Source organism: Aulonocara sp. 'chitande type north' Nkhata Bay, linkage group LG9 (genome assembly GCF_057382095.1).
Source record: "Aulonocara sp. 'chitande type north' Nkhata Bay isolate Kocher_YH1m ecotype deep benthic linkage group LG9, A_spYH_male_GT1.1, whole genome shotgun sequence".
NCBI classification, from domain to species: domain Eukaryota; kingdom Metazoa; phylum Chordata; class Actinopteri; order Cichliformes; family Cichlidae; genus Aulonocara; species Aulonocara sp. 'chitande type north' Nkhata Bay.
This window is the reverse complement of record NC_141352.1, coordinates 3,970,415-3,993,396: the sequence shown is the minus strand read 5'-3', so window position 1 is coordinate 3,993,396 and position 22,982 is coordinate 3,970,415.

Below are 22,982 nucleotides of genomic sequence, written 5' to 3'. Positions count from 1 at the left end.
GGCACTTATATATTACAGTGGTGTGTGTGTGTGTGTGTGTGCGTTTGTGTGTGTGTGTACAGCTTGTGTATCCCCCTCTCACTTTTCCTTCTCCTTTGTTTGATTAATAAGGAAAAGCATGTCCCTCTGCAGCCAGCATTTTTTCTTTGTCTTCCTTTAATGCTTTACATTTACATAAAGTCATTAAAGTCATTAAAACAATGACTGTGATTAGAAATTAAAGGAGCAAATGACCTCTGGCATACACTTTTTGGTTGAATTGAGACAGGAAACTGCAAATTGCTCATTCAAATAATTGCTCAACTACAGTTTTATTATTTAGCATTTCCACAGAACAGTAGTCAGACAAACACCTTTTTCCGGTTCAAAGAGCAAGAAGAGGAAGTTAGAAAAACATCCAACTAGCTGATAAAAACGAAGTTGTCTTCCATGTTGGTTCGATTCAGTCACAGCGTTTTGTTATGCCTGCCTCTGATTGTGAGCTATAACAAAATATTACACTGTTAGAGAAGAAAGTAAAATGTGAATTGTTTGTTGAATGAATAATACAGCCATGCGGTGTGAATTTTGATTCCAATTGCAATGTTAGCACAATGAGAACTGGCTGGTCTGCTTTCCATTTGATTTATTCTTATTGTGTATCCAGTTCCATTCAGAGACTGCTGATTGAAAAGTTGCTGCATCCTTTCGAAACCCAAGAAACTTCATGAGTGACTTAAATGAGCTCCCCTGTAGAAATCCAGGTTAACCCAAACCTGTATCGACTCATCGAACATTAGTTCAGAGCAGTCACACAGCCAAGTGTATTTGCCATCTGAGCAGATGAGCAGATCTCAGTGCCTTCCCACATCAGCTGTTGGCTCATCTGATGTTGCAAATCTCACATATGGTAAGCTATTAAAATTGCTTTAATAACTTACAGTTGATGAACATGTGCTGCTTTGCAACCTGCCTCCATTCTTTTTTCATGCTATGACGAACTTAATCAGTCCCATGTCTACTGTTACTGATGCCTGTTTTGTTCTGTGATGGATCTTGCTGTTGCGCTCCCTGCTAATGGATTTGGACATCACCACTCTTGTCTGTAAGCACATGGGTGAGCGGTGAGGTCCCAGAACAAAGCAATCACACCAAATTACCTTTGATGATCTTTAGATAACAGATGATCTGTGCTGTGCTTATAATTTTGTATTTATAATACAAATAAATCTGTTCAATGGAAACATAAATCACAATCCTGACTGAATACTACACACCGGCTGGGCACATGGACTAAAGGCAGATTTCATAATGTGGATACCATTTTATCTAACCGTTTATGCCAATGACCAAGAATAAGGTAACCCTCAATAGGGTGTTCTTTAAAGCATCTGTAGTCTCTGCAAAACATTAGGTTTTTAGCACTGAATGACACTTTAATTTTAACAATATAATGGACGCATGATATAGCAGAGAGAATTTTTAAAACATGTAAAATTGGGGAAAAAAGGATTTCATCCGCATCATTGATGCACCTCCAGCTGTGTTACTGCCTGGCCTGTCTTCTCCTAAAACTGCCCTGAATGAATCACTTCTGTAGTGGATATGTGGAACATTTGGGAAGGCCATGACAAACCACACGTTGAGAAAACATTGAGCAAAATAGTGACACCAGCAGAGACAGTTACTCTCTGGTATTCTGTTATAAATCATTCTGAAATCTTAATTGTTTTCAGCCTTTAATCTTGTTTGAATGCATTTTTGCCTATCAAGTGATTTAGTCAATCTTTTTCCTTAAAGGATGATGATCTGGAAAGCAAAGGCAATGCAGAAGTGCCGAACACCTATATTCTTTTGGATCTACTTACAAAATGACTTAGTCCATAGAAATCTTTCATGATGAATTTATGGTCTTAGTTGTGTCAAATCTTACAGCTCATGACATAAAACTGAACTGGGACCTTATTTGACCAAAAACAGTCAGAAAGTAGGACACCTCACCTAATGCTCATCGAGTGGGAGAAGATACGCGAGAGAAGAGAGAGAGGAGCAGAAAAGTGGAAGAAAAAAAAAGAAGCAAACAAACGGGAGAGCATATAACGAGGATAAAGGAGACTATCCATTAGAGAGGGGGCTGATCATTATGGCAAAAGCCATAATCGCAATTATTTTATTGTAATCTCAGTTATTAACATGATTAGTCATTAACTTTACCAGCATCACACATTTATAGAAGACAAAAAAAGACTTTCTTCAGGGGATTTCCTTTAACTTCACACTGGGTAGTCTAGTAGTGAGTTAGACCTAGATTAGAGGATGTTTTTGACCATAAAGCTTGCAAGGGCAACCGCTCCACAGCAGGACACATTAGGGAACAAAGAGAGGCCAAGACTCCTACTCTGTGGTAGCAGCATGAGATTAGTAATGGGGAGTATGCCACCAAAAGGGACCAGGTGAGAGATTCTCAGAGAATGTCTGTTCAGGAAATGTTAATTATCCTTTCACATGTTCAGCTGATTGTTATTTCTACTAAAACAGTTTTGCAAGAAAAGACTTGGGTGTCTTAGCTTAGTCTTAGCTTAAGATGAATTTACATGTGAGTGGGTTTGGGCTTTATTTCTGTTGTGCAGCCCAGAATGGTGTGCTGCTGAAACCACCTGACAGGTTCTCACATGTCTGCTGAGGGCTTTGGGCATCCCTGTGTGTCTATAGTAAAGCTCCTGTTGGTTGCATAATAGTTTTTCTTTTCAGAATTATTGAGGCCAATGTGATCCTGGGATCACTCTGTAGTTATAAAATCATTTACAAAATCAATTCATTTTGCCACAGATGAACTTCCATTAAGAACTTGACATCTATCTTGTATAAGTAACACAGATAAGTTCCAACTTAGTATAGTGGATGGTGTCCAGGGAGATCGCCTCCCAGATCTAAACCACAGCATCACTTAGCACCTGGTCAGTCTTAGGTGAAACCTGGCAGCGTCGGATGGACAAAAGATAATGTCACTGAGGTGTTTTACTAGATTTAGGTCAGATGAGGTATCGATTCCTTCATCCTTCGGGAGCTGCTGCATACTTTCATCACATGAGACTGGATATTCTTGAGCACATGGAGGAGGCCAGGACCCACTGCATCAGTGGTGAGTCTGACAGTGGCTCCAAGGATTCATCCGAACATCTATTGGTAGTCAGGGTGCCGTTGCCTAGCCTGTAGAGGTCCTCCTTGCACAAAGGAGCAGATATTGGTCCCGCTGCTGGGTTAACGATCTTCTGTGGCTCTGTCCGGCTTTCCTACAGCTCTCTTGTCTCTTGGATTCTCCTTCATGCACTTAAGACTGTAAGACTGTGCTGAGAGACACAGCAAACCTTTTGGAAATAGCATGTATTCATTTGCCATCCTAGAGGAGTAGGACTACCTGTGCAACCTCTGTAGGGTCCAGGTATCATCTCGTGCTATGAATAGCAATAACACTGACCCTAGCCAAATCCAAGCTAATGGGAAAAAAAGTGTCAGGAAAAATGAGGAGGGAAAAATTAACAAAATAGTCTGGGTATGGCTCTGAACTGTGGTCCACCTATGGGTGACTGAAGATCTACAGAAAGCATATGATAGATGCCCAAGGTCAAACTTTAGTACTGTATGGGGAAATCAGAAGTGGCAAAGAAGTATGTGAGGCCGGTCCAGGACATGTATGAGGACAGCAAAACATGGTGAGGTCTGTGGTAGGAGTTGTAGATGGGTTCAAGAAGGGGGTGGGAATACATCAGGGATTGGTTCAGAGCCAATCTTTTGTGCTATGGTCAATCACAGGCTGACAGATGAGGTGAGCCAGGAGTCTATGTGGACTATCCGGATTATTCGTCCAGAATTGCTGTGCGTTGCTGACCTACAGCAGACAAGAGCTTCTGGACATCTGGACTCATAACTCCAACAGTTTTATCGCCGATCTCCGACTCATCCCAGAGATCTCCAGAACACCGGAGGCTGCCCACTCTCCCCGGCCAGGCGGAAGTGCACGCAGACGGCGCCGAGATCGTAAACAAAGGCGAGGTAGGCGCGGAGGGCTACGGGCTAAGCTAAAGCTAACACCACACCGGCTGCCTTTACCCAGTATTTTCCTCGCCAATGTCCGTTCTCTGGCAAACAAAATGGATGAGATACGGCTCTCCATCACTAACAACAGACGGATTATGGACTCAAATGTCATGTTTTTCACCGAAACATGGTTGAACAACAGCTGCCCGGACAATGCTATCGAGTTAGCAGGACACACACCGAGCCGACAGGCTAGCAGATGACTCCGGCAAGACCAGAGGTGGAGGTTTGTGCATTTATATTAACAATGCTTGGTGTATGAACTCCACTACTACTGAGAGTCACTGCTCACCTAATGCGGAGTTTTTATGGTTAAATGCAGACCTTATTATCTCCCCAGAGAACCCACTTCGATCATACTCACTGCCGTGTATATACCCCCGACGCTAATGCTAGGTTGGCCATGAAAGAACTTTCTGCAGCCATTAACAAACACCAGAATAAACACCCCGAGGCTGCTTTTATTGTTGCTGGCGACTTCAACCACACCAACTTAAAGAAAGTCCTCCCCAGATTCCACCAACATGTCTCCTGCCACACCAGAGGAGACAACACTTTAGACCATGTGTATTCCAACGTGGCTGGAGCCTACAAAGCCACACCCCTCCCCCACATTGGACAATCGGACCATCTCTCCCTGTTCCTCACACCTAGGTATTCACCACTAATCCAACGTGTGAAACCTGCTGTGAGGACAATTAAAGTGTGGCCATAGATGCACACGCCTACAGCACAGCCAGGGCTAATCTAAAGAAGGGCATCAAAAAAGCCAAACACCATTACAAAAAGAAGGTAGAAGAACACTTCTCCAACTCCAACCCCCGACGCATGTGGCAAAGACTCCAGACCATTACAGACTACAGGACCACCAAACCCTCCCCCGCATCCTCTGATGTCTCCTTCCTCAACGAGCTCAACAACTTTTATGCTCGTTTTGAGCGAGGGAACCCCACAACCACAACCAAAGCAGACGTGACACCAGACCACCAACCTCTGACTCTCTCCCCCACCGATGTAGGAGCGGTGCTGAGCAGGATCAATGTCCACAAGGCTGCAGGTCCTGATGTCATCCCCGGGCGTGTTCTCAGAGCATGTTCTGGGGAGCTTGCAGGAGTGCTCACAGACATATTCAATCTGTCCTTGGCCCACATTGTGGTACCGGCCTGCTTCAAATCCACCTCCATCGTCCCGATACCCAAAAACTCCAACCCATCTTGCCTCAATGACTACCGCCCAGTAGTACTCACCCCCATCATCACTAAGTGCTTAGAGCAGCTGGTCCTAGCACACTTCAAATCCTGTCTCCCCCCCACCCTGGACCCCCACCAATTCGCATACCGCCAGAACAGGAGCACAGAGGATGCAGTCTCCATCGCACTGCACTCTGTCCTCTCACACCTGGACAACAACAACACCTACGCTAGAATGCTGTTTATAGACTTCAGTTCAGCATTCAATACAATCCTCCCCTTACAACTCATCAGGAAACTGACAGACCTGGGCATCAGTTCCCTCATCTGCAAATGGTTACTGGACTTCCTGACCAACCGCCCCCAACATGTCCGGCTGGATAACCACTGTTCATCTACAATCACGATGAACACCGGTGTACCACAAGGCTGTGTGATGAGCCCTTTCCTCTACTCCCTCTTCACCCACGACTGCAGACCTGCTGATGGTTCCAACACCATCATTAAGTTTGCAGATGACACCACGGTGATTGGCCTCATCAGTGACAACGATGAGGCCGCCTACAGGGAGGAGGTGGATCGTCTGGCTGAGTGGTCCGACAGAAACAACCTGCTGCTTAACACCGAGAAGACCAAGGAGCTCATCGTGGACTACAGGAGGAATGCTGACCCACATCCACCCATCCACATTAAGGGGAGGGCTGTGGAGCGTGTGAGCAGCTTCAAGTTCCTGGGAGTCCACATCTCCGAGGATCTCACCTGGACGACCAACTGCTCCAAGCTGGTCAAGAAGGCTCACCAGCGCCTCTTCTTCTTGAGGACTCTGAGGAAGAACCACCTGTCCTCAGACATCCTGGTGAACTTCTATCGTTGCACCATCGAGAGCATCCTGACCAACTGTATAACAGTCTGGTACGGGAACTGCTCTGCCTCGGACCGGAAGGCGTTGCAGAGGGTCGTGAAAACTGCCCAGCACATCGCCGGAGCACCACTTCCTGCCATAAAAGACATCTACAGGAAGCAGTGTCTGAAAAGGGCTGGGAAATCATCAAAGACCCCAGTCACCCATCACATGGACTCTTCACCCTCCTGCCCTCTGGGAGGCGCTACAGGAGCCTCCGGACTAAGACCACCAGGTACCGGAACAGCTTCTTCCCCACAGCTGTCAGACTCCTGAACTCTGCCTCCTGACATCTGACCCACGTTAACACATGGACTGAACATACACACACCCACAATGGACAACTGTACCCTCAAACACACAATAATAACATGGACTGAACCACCACTCACAACCACCAGCACTTTATATAGCCTCTGTAGGAATTATATCTCACTTATCTTAACTGCACTACTGTATAGCTCTGTGTAAATAATCATTCTGTACATTTGATAATTTTTAATCCTACAACTGTTTACAACTTGCATAGTTCCCATTTCTGTATAGCTGTATATCTCAGATTTCTGTAAAGTTATTTATTTCATATTCTGTATAGTTTTTCATATTTATATCCTGTTCATAGCCTGTACATAGCTTGTACTCACTACAGCCTGTACATACTTATAGTTATAGAATATTCACAACATACTTCATACCGTGTACATTATAACATACCATAATAGACTCATTTCTGTAATATACTCACATATCTATATTATTGCTAATATATCAGAATCAGAATCAGAATCAGAATACTTTATTGATCCCTGGGGGAAATTATTTTTTGTTACAGTGCTCCATTTTAAACCAACATTAAGACAAGACAGACAATACGCTAACTAAGAATAGTACAATATATACATATATATACATACATACATACATAAGTCACTTATAAATAAATATTTGGAAAAGAAACATGTGTAGTTGTAGCAGCAAACAGTGTGTTAAGTGGATGCGTTGTACAGGGAGATGGCCACAGGCAGGAATGATTTCCTGTGTCGTTCAGTGGTGCTTTTCGGTAATCTCAGTCTCTCACTGAACGAGCTCCTGTGACTGACCAACATGTCATGGAGTGGGTGGGAGGTGTTATCCAACATTGTCTTTATCTTGGACAGCATCTGCCTCTCCGACACCACCTTGAGGGAGTCCAGCTCCATCCCCACAACATTGCTGGCCTTACGGATCAGTTTATTAAGTCTGTTGGCATCTGCGACCCTCAGCCTGCTCCCCCAGCATGCAACAGCATAGAGGATCGCACTGGCCACAACAGACTCATAGAAAATCCTCAGCATTTTCTGGCAGATGTTGAAGGACCTCAGTCGCCTCAAAAAATAGAGACGACTCTGGCCCTTCCTGTAAAGTGCTGTGGTGTTTTTAGCCCAGTCCAGTTTATTGTCAATGTGTACTCCAAGGTATTTATAGTCCTCCACAATGTCAACACTGACCCCCTGGATTGAAACAGGGGTCAAGTGTTTCCTGGTCTTCCTGAAGTCCACGATCAGTTCCTTGGTCTTTGCCACGTTGAGCTGCAGATGATTCTGCTCACACCACGTGACAAAGGAGTCGACCACAGCCCGGTACTCTGTCTCATCATCCCTGCTGATGCATCCAACCACCGCAGAGTCATCAGAAAACTTCTGAAGATGGCAGGTCTCTGTGCAGTGGCTGAAGTCTGTGGTGTAGAGGGTGAAGAGGAAGGAGGAGAGGACAGTCCCCTGTGGTGCCCCTGTGTTGCTAATCACCTTGTCAGACACACACTGTGGGAGACGTACATATTGTGGTCTTCCTGTCAGGTAATCAACAATCCAGGACACCAGAGAAGCATCCACCTGCATCGCTGCTAACTTATCACCCAGGAGGGTCGGCCTGATGGTGTTGAAAGCACTGGAAAAGTCAAAAAACATGACCCTCACAGTGCTCGCCGGCTGGTCCAGATGGGTGTAGACACGATTGAGCAGGTAGATGATGGCGTCCTCTGTTCCGAGACGAGGCTGATAAGCGAACTGAAGGGGATCCAGATGTGGTCTTACTATGGGTCGCAGCTGGTCCAGGATGAGCCTTTCCAGGGTCTTCATGATGTGGGAGGTCAGTGCCACGGGCCTGTAATCCTGGGGGCCACTGGGACGAGGCGTCTTTGGTACAGGGACGAGGCATGATGTCTTCCACATCACCGGGACCCTCTGCAGACTCAGACTCAGCATAAACAGTTTATGAAAGACTCCACACAGCTGGGGGGCACAGGTCTTGAGGACAAGGGGACTCACTCCGTCTGGTCCAGCAGACTTGCCTGAGTGAAGTCTCCTCATTTGCATCTCAACCTGGTATTGAGTGAAGGTGATGGGTGGGGGAGGGGTGTCAGGAATCTCACAGGAGGCAACATGTGAAGAGAGAGGCTGGCACAGTGGTGTGGCTCTGGATTCCAGGCTGACTGCAGGTGAGGTTGTGGGGGTGGGAGCAGACACTGTGGTGTCGAATCTATTGAAAAACAGATTCAACTCATCGGCTCTATTCTCACCTCCCTCAGCTCCCCTGCTGTTGGTTGGCCTGAATCCAGTGATGGTCTTCATGCCCCTCCACACCTCTCTCATGCTGTTCTGCTGGAGTTTCCACTCCAGCTTCCTCCTGTAATTGTCCTTAGCCTCTCTGATCTTGTCCTTTAGTAACACCTGGATCTTCCTCACCTCCTCTTTGTTGCCCCCTCTGAAAGCCCTCTTCTTGTTGTTGAGGAGGGCTTTGATGTCCTTAGTCACCCACGGCTTGTTATTTGGGTAACAATGAACAGTCTGAGCTGGAACAATGGAGTCGGTGCAGAAAGTTATGTAGCCTGTGATACACTCAGTAAGCCCATTGATGTCCTCGGCGTGAGGCTCACAGAGTGTTTCCCAGTCGGTCACCTCGAAACAGCCCTGTAGTTCCGCTATTGCCTCCTCTGACCACCTCCTAACAGTCCTGGTGGTCACAGGTTCCCTCCTCACAATTGGCACATAGCGGGGGGTGAGGTGAATCAGGTTATGATCTGACCTACCAAGTGGGGGGAGGGAGGAGGAGCTGTATGCATCCTTGACGTTAGCATACAGTAAGTCTAAAGTTTTCTCTCCCCTGGTGGGACAGTCCACATATTGTTTGAATGTTGGTAGTGTATTGTCCAGTGATACATGGTTGAAGTCACCCGAGATCACAATAAAGGCACTCGGGTGCTGAGTCTGTAGCCGAGCTATGGCAGAGTGGATAGTGTCACATGCAGCTGTGGGGTTAGCAGAGGGGGGAACATAGACAGCCACCAAGATGACGTGAGAGAATTCCCTGGGTAAATAATACGGCCTGAGTCCAACAGCACACAGTTCAGTGTCCGGGCAACAAATCCTTTCTTTGATTGTTATGTTGGCAGGGTTACACCACCGGTTGTTAACTAAAACAGCAAGCCCACCTCCTTTACGCTTACCGCTAGCGATGCTGTCCCTGTCCGCCCGAACAGTGTGGAAGCCTTCCACGGAAGCATTCTCATCGGGAATGACCTGGTGCAGCCATGATTCGGTGACACACATCAGGCTACACTCTCGGTATTCCCTCTGACTCCGTACCAGTGCTGAGAGCTCGTCGATTTTAATTGCCAACGATCGCACATTTCCCATCACGATAGACGGCAGACACGGTTTAAACCTCCTCCTCGCTTCGAGCCTCCGCTGTCTCACCGTCACCTTTTTTCTTCTCTTCTGTCCTTGACCTCTGCATCCCCGATGTGTTTTCCTCCAAATTTCATATATTATATATTTTAATATACATATATATATATCACTAAAGCACTTCTGGATGGATGCAAACTGCATTTCATTGCCCTGTACCTGTGCATGTGCAATGACAATAAAGTTGAATTTTATTCTATTCTATTCTATTCTATTCTATTCTATTCTATTCTATGATGTTTGCAGACAATATTGTGATCTGCAGTTAGAGTAGTGAGCAAGTGGAAGAGAGCCTGGAGAGTTGGTGTTATGCTCCAGAGAAAACTGAAAGTTAGGAGAACGGCCAGACAGACAAGACTAGCAAGACACAATACATGTTTGTGAATGAGAAGGTGTCAGGTGTAACAATGAAGCTGGAAGAAGCACAGATAGTAAAGGTAGATGAGTTTAAATACCTGGGGTCAACCATCCGAAGCTGAAGAAGAGATTGCAAGCGGAGTGGAGTTGGTGGAGACGAGTGTCAGGGGTAAGTTGTGACAGAAGAATACCAGCAAGACAGAAAGACAAGGTTTACAAGATAGTTATGAGACCTGCTATGATGTATGGTTTGGAGATGGTGGAACTGGCAAAAAGGCAGGAGGGTGGCAAAGTTGAACCTCCTACAACTTTCACTGAAAGTGACCACGAAGTATAAGGTTAGAAATGAATACATTAGAGGGACAGCTCAAGCTGAGCAGTTTGGAGACAAAGTTACAGAGGCAAGGCTGGCATGACTTGGACACGTGCAGAGGAGGATAGTGGAAATATTGGATAAAGGATTTTAAATAGGGAGCTGCAAGGAAGAAAAAAGGAAGACCACAAAGAAGACGTATGGAAATATGTGGAGGGCTGGCATGACAGAGGACAATGCTACGGACAAGGTAAGATGGAGTTACCTATCTATCTGTTTATTTCTAAAAGTGGGGTTCATCGGCTCCTCTATGTAGCCTTTTTAATAAATATCTAGTGAAAAGCTGTCTTTTCACGAGGCCCTGAGACCTATTACATACTCCTGTGACAGTCAATTAGCCTGCCTCTCTCTGCCAGTGTTTCTTCCCACAGACACATCCATGGATGGGCTTCTGAAATGCACACACCTTGGGCAATGTTGACATGATATAATCAAAAGGTTTTCAAGATATAAATACACTTCAGCAGACATCACCTTATAGCTATAAGGTAAAAAACATAAATAAATAAAATAATTCTGTGTCAGTAAATAGCAGGGCTGCATTTGTAATTGACACATGTGATGAGACTAATAAGCTCCCCTGTGAACTCATCAAAGAACAAGAGGAAGATAATGAGACTGTTTCTCTTTTTTTATAGCTCAATCAGTTTGCCTTTTTATGTATTTTTTCCCTTTTGTTCTGTAACCTTCAGGCTCTCCTTTCATTTTCTTTGTAGGCACAGGTGCATCAAACATGTTGACTAAAAAATTACTCATAGTTTCTATATTTGTGTAGTTCATACATGCAAGTCTTTTATGTGACTGCCTTGCTCACCAGTGACCTGCTTAGGATTATGTTCTGATCTATACCTTTATAAGTTTTAATCATTTGGCAAACCCAGAGGGAATTGTTATAACAAAAGGTCAGTAGGGATAAAATGCATGTAAGCTGGTCACTTTAACAGGTAGTGAAGCCATGCTTGTGTTGTGGCTAAAATGGAACAAAACCACAACTCTATTTAAATTTAACACTTCACAGTCCCAGAAATCAGCCAGGAGGTAAATGGTCCACTTTCTGTGCAACAAACCAAGCCGAGTTCAGGTGACCAACTCCCTGAAGAAAAGCAAAAAATATTTTTCATAGACAGTATCTGTGGCTTCAAGTGGCTTGGCTTCAACTATCTGTGCAATGAAAATAAAGAGGCACTTGGGAATCAAACATCACTTTGGAAACCATTTCCGGAGAGTGAATGTTCTAGACCAAAGGAGGCAAGACTGCTGGATTGTTTTAAAGTGTTAATAAGATGGTGGAGTCAAGTTCTGTAGTAGTGAAGTTGACTCGAAGCTAGAAGAAACTTCACAAGATAGTGATGTCTCTTGACTTTTTCAAATTCAATGACAATAGACTGAGGTGATGGTTTTTGGTAGCCCCACAGAGACCCCCAATGTGCATTTAGATACCTTGGCGCAGTATAATAAGCCAAGTTTTGCAATGCTGGGGTTCAAAGTGGACTCTGAACTGAAGCTTGACAGTCATAAAATCAAGTTTCTTTCAGCTCAGGCAGTTGGCTAATGTAGCTGGTCTGGCTTGAAACTCTGATTGCCGTGTTCTCTGCGTTGTGTTGTGTGAATGATAAGAGGAGTTGACTCTCGCTTTGCCAGCTGGGGGCGTGTTTATTCTCCCAAAATTGTTCAAAAATAAAAATAAATTCAGTACAGCAACTGCATATTACTGGGCTTCTGCATGAACACCTCTCCTCAGCAGGGCCTTTAGGCGACTAAGGTGCAACACAGTAACAAATCTCATCATCAAATCGAGCTACTAAAATACTCTAAAATATCTATAAATATATATAAGAAATTCAAATGCTATTGCAAAAAAACTTCCAGGTGTTAAAAAATACTTTTGTCTTATAACGCCATGGCCCTCCAGTGCTTACCCATTTTCTTTCTCTCTCTTCTTCATGCTGTGTCTAAGGTGAGCAGCTTGGTCTTCAAAAGCTACAAACATTATTAGCTATAGCCTCTGTAGTTTGTATACAGTGGTCCCTCGTTTATCGCGGGGATAAGTTCCAAAAATAACCCGCTATAAGTTGCCAACTATATTTTGTACAGTTATTTTAGATGTTTTGATTGATTGATTGATTGAATCTTTATTTTTAAGGCCGTAAAAACCCTTCCTAGACGCTTTATACACTTTTCTCAGACATGCACGAACATTTTCACACTTTTCTCTCTTGTTTAAACTCTCAAAGTTCAAACCTTCATAGAAAAATAAGTCCAGTATTATAGAATGAAACCAAAGACACCCGCGGTTGCCTTTGACGGTGCAAAACGTTTCGTCGCCATTGTTGTGTTTGTTGGGGAGAAAACAAACATACATGTGGCACGGCTGCAGGAGAAGCTTGTTGTTGTGGGTGATGTGTGCGGCTGGTAGCAGGAGGGCTGCAGCCGAGTGTGTGGTGAAATAATAAAGTATGCTGAAAAGCATTAAAATATTGTTGGGTCTGCCGTGGATGTGTTGCAGTACAGTACAGCACTTCCGAGTCACTGCTAGCGATCAAAGATTTATGTAAATTTGACAAGCCGAAATCATTCTGTACTGTACAGGAGACACGGCACGAGATTAATTGACACTGGTCTGCAGCCAATCAGGACGCAGAACACAATGCACTGTTTAAAAAAAAAAAAAAGCATGCAAAATTGCACCCCAAAAAAAATCCGCGAAAGAGCGAGGCCAGAAAAGTGAACCACGATTTAGCAAGGGACCACTGTACAAGAAAACGTGGTGCCAAATGCGAGCCATATGGTGCAATAGGGCATGCTGCTTTGGAGAGAAGACATGTTGTTCTCACTTTAGCAAAAATAAATTAATTTAAAAAAATCATCAGTTTCTTTGAAAACTCAGTAGAGAAATGAAATATTGCTATTGCCCTATTTTGTTTATCCTGGTTGATCAACACTGAGGAAAGCAGCTATAATAGAATTGATTATTATCGGGTATATACACAATCTACAAATGGCTGCAGTCCCACGTTCCTGACGTAACCCTGAAGGAAATGTGTCTATCTGGCTGGAATTGAACCAGCGCTTGCCAAGTGAATGTGTAAACCACTACACTATGATATCACCACAAATTTTTCCCTTTATGATGTTTTTTCTCCGAGCACACCACAGCATGTCATTTACAAAGCAGATGTGTCTGTAGTTGTCTTAAAATGCAGTTTGATTTCAGCTCTGTAGTTTGATTGGTTTTCAGATCCAGTCACTGTCAAACAGGAACACTTGACTGCTTTCTTTGACAAAGAGCAGACTGCTGTGATGTTTTCCTACCTGTTTGAGTCAAACGGAAACGCTTAGAATGATTCAAACAGAGACTCTGGTACCAACATGGTGGATACTCCATTTCAGAATGTTTGAACAGAAAACTAAGAGAAAATAACAAACTGCTAACTGCAATGCAGTTGCATAAGGCTAGCTGCTAAATAGGGCTTTCTTAAATTTTGTGCAGTCAAATCTTAAATATAGTGTTACCTTGGCTAAACTCTGTGCTGCGGCAACCCACTCTAAAGACACTCATTTTTAGTTGCATTAATTTCTTTTCATTTCATATGGTTGTCATTTGATTTATTTAAATAAAAAAAAAAAACACAAGAGTGTCTGCTTTGCGAGTACTGTTGCAGTTTCATGCTTTCACAGGCAGCTCTCTGTGCTTGGAGGTGAATCCTGCACATGCAAGGTCAAAAGTCGAAACTGACTTTTGATGCTTAAGAATTCTTTAAAATTGGAGGATTTTATCCTGAAGCCTCTACACTCCTGCCCCAATAATCTGTTGCACAAAATTACACAACTTTTATTATTTAAAAAAACAAACAAACAAACAAAAACCCATCAACTAGGAAAGAAAGCGTGCATTAAACTTGCCAATAAAAAGTTGCTCAGTCTGCAGCAAACTCATGTAACACCACAAACCAAGACTGGATGGGAGTGCTTCAAATTCTGTTGTTTTTAAGATTTTTTCAGTATCAAAGTGAAGCCAGTGATAAATCAGTGCATTCACTGGTACACGGTAAAAACAGCTGCAGTTAAACTGGCAAATATCCCTTTCAATAAATACAAAATACTCAAATTAACTCTTTCATGAAGAACATAATGATTATTCATAAAAAGACAAACCAAGGCAAATATTTTACTTTTTCACTCCATTAAATCTCCTATCCTATATAAGAAAATCAGATTAATAAAATATGTATTAAATATATATTAGAATATAAATAAACAATAAATTGTGATGTGATTTAGCTAAAGTGAATTAGCGCTGTCTGTGGTGTTCACTTTAATGATTGGACAATTATATAGAGTTTGAAGCATATTTTAATGCACAACATTAATACTATTACTCTAATAAAAGTTTCTGTGTGCAGAATGTAAATATACAATATAATGTATTACTAATTTCATATCAGTATAGGACTTAGGACAGGGAACTTTTTCCATATTTGCAAAAAGTTGAAAGGCAACATTTAATCAGAGCATTTTTTTCACTGTTTATCAAAACAGTCAAATTGGCCTAAAATTTAAAAGCACGCATTTATCACTCTATTTTTCACCTTGGCTATTTCCATTTGTTCAAAATTTTCAACCATAAGTAACAGATTACATATGTAGATAAAAGCAGAGACCCCGATTTACATCAGAATCCGTGTGGTCACATGACACACAGACTTCAAATGGTTGTGGCAGCGCTTAGCAGCAAATTTAAATTAAGAGAGAGACCGTCACTTTTTGCTAAGTAATTAATCTATAAATGCATTGATTTACAATATTTTAGAATTGTGTGGTTAAAACTATTTATTCATTTCATCAGTAATATATATGAGTATTTGTCTGAAAAGTTACTGTTACCGAGCCATTGAATGGAATGTATTTACCAAATTTTAAAATAAAAGAATATTCAAACAAGAGACTGTGACTGTAGTCGTGTCCTGTTAACAGGATCCTAATCTATATATTTTTAAAGCAGCTAAATCTCTATGATCTATTGGTAGATAACCTACCAATACATTAGGCATGCGTTACAGTTAATTTTATCTGGGTGTACTGATAGCATAGTTTAAGCTTAAATACCTTACTTTAAAAAGTTCTCCCAATCTCAGTCTTCTGTGATGCTATATCTCTATAGCACAGTTAGCGTATGCTCACATGTTCGTATTGCTAACTTTGAGATCTATTGTGAGTTTCCATGATCTGAGCATTATATTATTATAAACGGCATCAGGATCAATGTGAACTTGACTTAGCTATTATTTTCCCCATGTTCACAAACTATTGATTAAACTTAACCAGAAATGTGTGATTCTTTCATATGCTACTGAGGCCCGTGTTAATATACAAATTGTTAAGTCGCAAATATGCCTTGTTTCTTTTGAGCTCAAACATCCAATCCAATAAACAACGTCAAACATTTTCTAACACCCGTCAGTGTTATTTTTTTCACTCCAATTCTTTTGTATGCTTTATGACACACTCAACTTTGATATATACTGTGTAAAGCTAACTTTTGCAGGGCTTTAAATAAGCACTTTTCTACACATACAGTGGGGCAAAAAAGTATTTAGTCAGCCACCGATTGTGCAAGTTCCCCCACCTAAAATGATGACAGAGGTCAGTAATTTGCACCAGAGGTACACTTCAACTGTGAGAGACAGAATGTGAAAAAAAAATCCATGAATCCACATGGTAGGATTTGTAAAGAATTTATTCGTAAATCAGGGTGGAAAATAAGTATTTGATCAATAACAGAAATACAACTCAATACTTTGTAACATAACCTTTGTTGGCAATAACAGAGGTCAAACGTTTACTATAGGTCTTTACCAGGTTTGCACACACAGTAGCTGGTATTTTGGCCCATTCCTCCATGCAGATCTTCTCGAGGGCAGTGATGTTTTGGGGCTGTCGCCGAGCAACGCGGACTTTCAACTCCCGCCACAGATTTTCTATGGGGTTGAGGTCTGGAGACTGGCTAGGCCACTCCAGGACTTTCAAATGCTTCTTACGGAGCCACTCCTTTGTTGCCCGGGCGGTGTGTTTTGGATCATTGTCATGTTGGAAGACCCAGCCTCGTTTCATCTTCAAAGTTCTCACTGATGGAAGGAGGTTTTGGCTCAAAATCTCACGATACATGGCCCCATTCATTCTGTCCTTAACACGGATCAGTCGTCCTGTCCCCTTGGCAGAAAAACAGCCCCATAGCATGATGTTTCCACCCCCATGCTTCACAGTAGGTATGGTGTTCTTGGGATGCAACTCAGTATTCTTCTTCCTCCAAACACGACGAGTTGAGTTTATACCAAAAAGTTCTACTTTGGTTTCATCTGACCACATGACATTCTCCCAATCCTCTGCTGTATCATCCATGTGCTCTCTGGCAAACTTCAGACGGGCCTGGACATGCACTGGCTTCAGCAGCGGAACACGTCTGGCACTGCGGGATTTGATTCCCTGCCGTTGTAGTGTGTTACTGATGGTGACCTTTGTTACTTTGGTCCCAGCTCTCTGCAGGTCATTCACCAGGTCCCCCCGTGTGGTTCTGGGATCTTTGCTCACCGTTCTCATGATCATTTTGACCCCACGGGATGAGATCTTGCGTGGAGCCCCAGATCGAGGGAGATTATCAGTGGTCTTGTATGTCTTCCATTTTCTGATGATTGCTCCCACAGTTGATTTTTTCACACCAAGCTGCTTGCCTATTGTAGATTCACTCTTCCCAGTCTGGTGCAGGTCTACAATACTTTTCCTGGTGTCCTTCGAAAGCTCTTTGGTCTTGGCCATAGCGGAGTTTGGAGTCTGACAGTTTGAGGCTGTGGACAGGTGTCTTTTATACAGATGATGAGTTCAAACAGGTGCCATTCATACAGGTAACGAGTGGGGGACAGAAAAGCTTCTTACAGAAGACGTTACAGGTCTGTGAGAGCCAGAGATTTTCCTTGTTTGAGGTGACCAAATACTTATTTTCCACCCTAATTTACGAATAAATTCTTTACAAATCCTACCATGTGAATTCATGGATTTTTTTTTTCACATTCTGTCTCTCACAGTTGAAGTGTACCTCTGGTGCAAATTACTGACCTCTGTCATCATTTTAAGTGGGGGAACTTGCACAATCGGTGGCTGACTAAATACTTTTTTTGCCCCACTGTACAGTATATTAATACTTAGGGCAGGGAAGCCGAAGTCTTCAGTTTACCAAACAGTCTGTTCCACACTGTTAAACCTAAACACAGTTCTAACAGTCTGAAAAGGTTACAGCCTCTTTTACTTGAAGGAGCTATAAAGCTGCTTTGGTGTCTTAAAGTGCAGGTATAATCACTACAGATTCAGAACAGTACATGCAAAGTAGCAAATAGTTTGTCAGTTACCATTTTATGTGGAAAAAAAAACCCTTACATCTTTGTGCTTTTTAACATGTTTTAAATTCATAATGCTTCCAGGTCCAGAGATGTGGTCTGATATTTAGTGTTGGAGTTTGCTTCTACTTTGTTCTTACTTTTAATTCCCTCTTGCTGACACTCTCTCTGTGCCTTATTTTCCCTCTCTCTGGGCTTGGTCTGTGGGGTTTAGGCCTTTCTAGCCTGTTAAAAATTGAATCGTTTCCAAGGAGGCACTTGGCTCTCTGGTGAACCACAACTTTGCAGTGAAAGAAGAAATAGGACTTAAAAATGTGTACTGGGTGCCTCCAAAGACACATCTATAAACATGATGCAGTCTCATGTTGCCCAAATTTTCTTGCTTCAATGTTTTTGGGAGTGATGGTAGAAAAAAAACTGCTGCTTCTGTAAAATCCAATGGAGGCTTCTGTTCTGCAATGCGCTACAAGTCCAGTGTGAAACAATGATGAATATTTAGTAAAGAAGTTTGCATTCAAACTGTCTTTTCTGCAAAAACAACAATTTCATGCCATTTTGAACACTTCTTGATAAAGGTTGCTTATCAGTTACAACACCTTAGCAATTTACTCGTTTCTGTAACTTCATTTGACAAAATAACCTGATTGAACATGAAGCAGAAAAGGACATCTTCAGCCTGTTTAGCATTCCATGGTTATTTTGTTTCAGCACTCCTTCCATCATGCTGATCCTTGCAGACAACTTGTAGGGTTAATATGTTAACCAGTACCTATAAATTTAATACCCTTCTCATAATCATAATAGTCCTATCCATCAATTCTCTTCAGCTTATCCCTACCAGGGTTCGCTGGGGGATTGAGCCTATCTCAACTGCCATAGGGCAAGAGGTGGGGTTACCCTGGACAGGTCACCAGTCTGTCGCAGGGCTCACTAATCCCATTAACTGCATGTCTTTGGACTGTGGGAATCCAGAGTACCAGGACAGAACATGCAAACTCCACACAGAAAGGCCGCGGCCAGGTGATGGAAGTCAGACTCAGGACCTTCTTGCTCTGAGGTGCAACAAGGCCTTGTAATTTTCAGCCATTGTTTTCTTTTGTGAAACATTTTGTCAGTACACATCTGCTGTATACAAACAGGACTGTATTCACATCACTGCCCTAGAGCGTTACCAGTGCTTTGAATAAACGATCTGTTCAAAGATCAAGGTGTGCTTCCAAATGCAAAGGAATAACAGCACAAAGGAGATCCAGACATGAGGCTGCCCAACACTGAAAGGATATTTTGGAAAATTAGGTCACGTTGTGTCGCATAATAACAACAACAACTAGTAGACAAATGGGAACTCTTCAACATTAAAATCCATAATACCTGTGGAAGAGAGCCTCCCTAAAGAATAAGTGTTTCTCAGTTAACATAAGTCGGATGATAAGGAGGAAGAAACTGGGGCCACTTCATGAGACGTATCAGAGAGACATCAAGGAATTCTGCCGGGTCTACAAAAGGTCATGAAGGTGATCAACATAATAAAGGTCATTGGTATAAAGGTCAGAACACAGTCTCTTATCATATCAGCAGAAGATCAGGTCCTGAACACAATTAAAAAATTATTTTAGGAGTATTAAAAAGAATATTGTTAAAATTTGGTTTAAATGTAAACACCTATCTACCCTGCACTGATTTGTTGTAGCCAACATGATTTTTTTCTCATATTAAGTTGGTGATAAATAGAGCAACAAATCATACTAACAGGACCTTTGTTTCAATCAGACGTCTTTGATGTGATGGTGCTTGCATTCATGCTGCGACCCTCAACCTGGTGAAGCTATAAAGGCTGTTTGCTATGACCGGTTTAGTCAAATCCTATAAAAGGACAAGTAACCAGGTGCCTCACAGTATAAATATAAAAAGCACATAAGCCACTTTGCGGCAAATTAAGGAAGAAACTGTGACTTTTGTTCTACGCAGCTACATACTGCAAACTCAAACAAACTATGAGAAAGTCAAATATTTGAAGAGAGGGTCCCTACTGAGGAGACTTAACTACAAAGCTCCAAGTTAACAGAGTCATTATTAATATTCGGGTATGTTTTATCAGGATTCCCCCTCCTACGCACTGTGTTCACTGATATCATATTATGCTGCAAGTTGTTATGCTTCAACATTCACCAGTTAGATGATCAGACAAAGTGTTGGATAAGGACAAAATGGAAAACATAACAATACTAGCCCAATCAGAACTTATGTTCTATACACTAGCTACAGACACAGTTAAATTTATAAGTATTTGTTTAATGATAACTTTTGTAATTTTGCCTTAAAGTAAAAATACCAAAAGTATTGCATTGACTTCTTTAGGAAGGATGACCAGTTCATACACAGTGGTATGAAAACATGTTTGCCCAATTCCTGATTTCCTCATTTTTTTTGTATGTTTGTCACACATGTGTGGGGATCAAAAGTAATTAGAAAGAAATTTAATTCTAAATATAAAGATTATTTTTAAAATTTGCACTTAAATATTTTTCAGTGAATATGTGCTAAAGTCCAGAACCCATGGCCATTATCATATGCTGTGTCTCTCCCTTGAGATGCTCTACCTTTCACATACACCTTCAGCTGCCTTCAGTGTTGTCTGAACTACATCCAGTTTATTTGCATTGAGAAACTCTTGGGTTGCTTTTGGTTCGTTACCAAGTTCCACTATGAAGGGCTGTCTGATCAGTTTTGCACTTGGTTGTACTTGACTGGAGCTCTTTGCTGCATTAATGCCGTTGTGGTACTGCAGAGGTTTTATGTATTTTTATGTCAGGTGGCTTCCTCTTGACCTGAGGAGACACTTGAGAAACTGGGATGATTGGAAAGGGCTGCAGCTAAAGTCTACTCTGATCAGTAAAAGTTGTCTTGATGCATCTTCAATCATCCAGGTAAGAAAGTCCCTAAAGGTTGATTGAAGAAGTCCCTTGGATGAGTGTTGAAATGTTTCTCCCACTGAAAACGCTACGTCCAGATAAACAGAATCAACCTTTTGGAGTATTTACAAGTTCATTCATATCTATTCAATTCAATTCAATTCAATTTTATTTACTGTATATAGCGCCAAATCACAACAAAAGTCGCCTCAAGGTGCTTCATAGGCACAGAGAAAAACCCAACAATCATATGACCCCCTATGAGCAAGCACTTTGGCAACAGTGGGAAGGAAAAACTCCCTTTTAACAGGAAGAAACCTCCGGCAGAACCAGGCTCAGGGAGGGGCGGCCATCTGCTGCGACCGGTTGGGGTTGAGGAAGACAGGATAAAAGACATGCTGTGGAAGAGAGACAGAGGTTAATAACAGATGTGATTCAATGCAGAGAGGTCTATTAATACATAGTGAGTGAGAAAGGTGACTGGAAAGGAAAAACTCAATGCATCATGGGAATCCCCCGGCAGCCTATGTCTATTGCAGCATAACTAAGGGAGGATTCAGGGTCACCTGGTCCAGCCCTAACTATATGCTTTAGCAAAAAGGGAAGTTTTAAGCTTAATCTTAAAAGTAGAGATGGTGTCTGTCTCCCGAATCCAAACTGGAAGCTGCTTCCACAGAAGAGGGGCCTGAAAACTGAAGGCTCTCCCTCCCATTCTACTTTTAAATACTCTAGGAACAACAAGTAGGCCTGCAGAGCGAGAGCGAAGTGCTCTAATAGGGTGATATGGTACTACAAGGTCATTAAGATAAGATGGGGCCTGATTATTTAAGACCTTGTATGTGAGGAGCAGGATTTTGAATTCAATTCTGGATTTAACAGGAAGCCAATGAAGGGAAGCCAAAACAGGAGAAATATGCTCTCTCTTTCTAGTCCCTGTCAGGACTCTTGCTGCAGCATTTTGGATTAGCTGAAGGCTTTTCAGTGAGTTTTTTGGACATGCTGATAATAATGAATTACAGTCGTCCAGCCTGAAAGTAATAAATGCATGAACTAGTTTTTCAGCATCACTCTGAGACAGGATATTTCTAATTTTAGAGATGTTGCGCAAATGGAAGAACGCAGTCTTACATATTTGTTTAATATGTGCGTTGAAGGACATGTCCTGGTCAAAAATGACTCCAAGGTTCCTCACAGCATTACTGGAGGCCAAGGTAATGCCATCCAGAGTAAGAATCTGGTTAGATACCATATTTCTAAGTTTTTCAGGGCCGAGTACAATAACCTCAGTTTTTTTTTTTTCTTTGTTTTTTTGCCTGTCCCGTTTGGCTCTTTTGCCATCAGAATTGTTGTCTAAAGGCAAAGAAAGATGCCCAACGGATTTACTTTACCAAACTGACCATCCCAGCCTTGACGTAATGGTCCATTTGATTCACCTTTTATTGTTTATTTTATTTTCACTTACTGAATACGGGACAGACTTGACTGGGGGAAAGAAGGGGAGAAAGAAAGAGGGAAAGAGAAACAGCTGAGAAGAGGGACGGGGGAGAAGGGCAAAAGACAAAAACCAACAGAACGGGCAGAGAAAAAAAAATTCATATATCGATCACCTGGATCACCTGCTGAGAAAGAAAAAAGAAAGCAAGCAGAAGAGAACAAGAGTAATAGAATAAACAACATCACAAGGATATATGGGAATATGACAGTAAATACTAAATGTTAAACATTATTGTGCAGCACATAAGATCAACAGAACACAGTGTGCTTTGAGGTAGGAGCCAAAAAGGGTGTAGTTTGTGGGTGTGATCACCCGTGTGTACACCTGTGAGCATGGACGCGCTTGTTTTTTGTTTTTTAAAAGGTTCCTTCATGTAATAATCTGCTAGAGGGTGTGGGGGGGCCACAGCCCCGTCCTCCAGGGCGTGAAGCAGGTGTGGAGGAGATCAAAACTCCAGACATCCAGAGGCCCCCAGAACACAAGAGACCAAGGAAGACCAACAGAGGGGCAGCTGCGCCACTGTCCCGGAAAGAGCTGAGGAGAGTCCCAGATGAGGGCTCACTC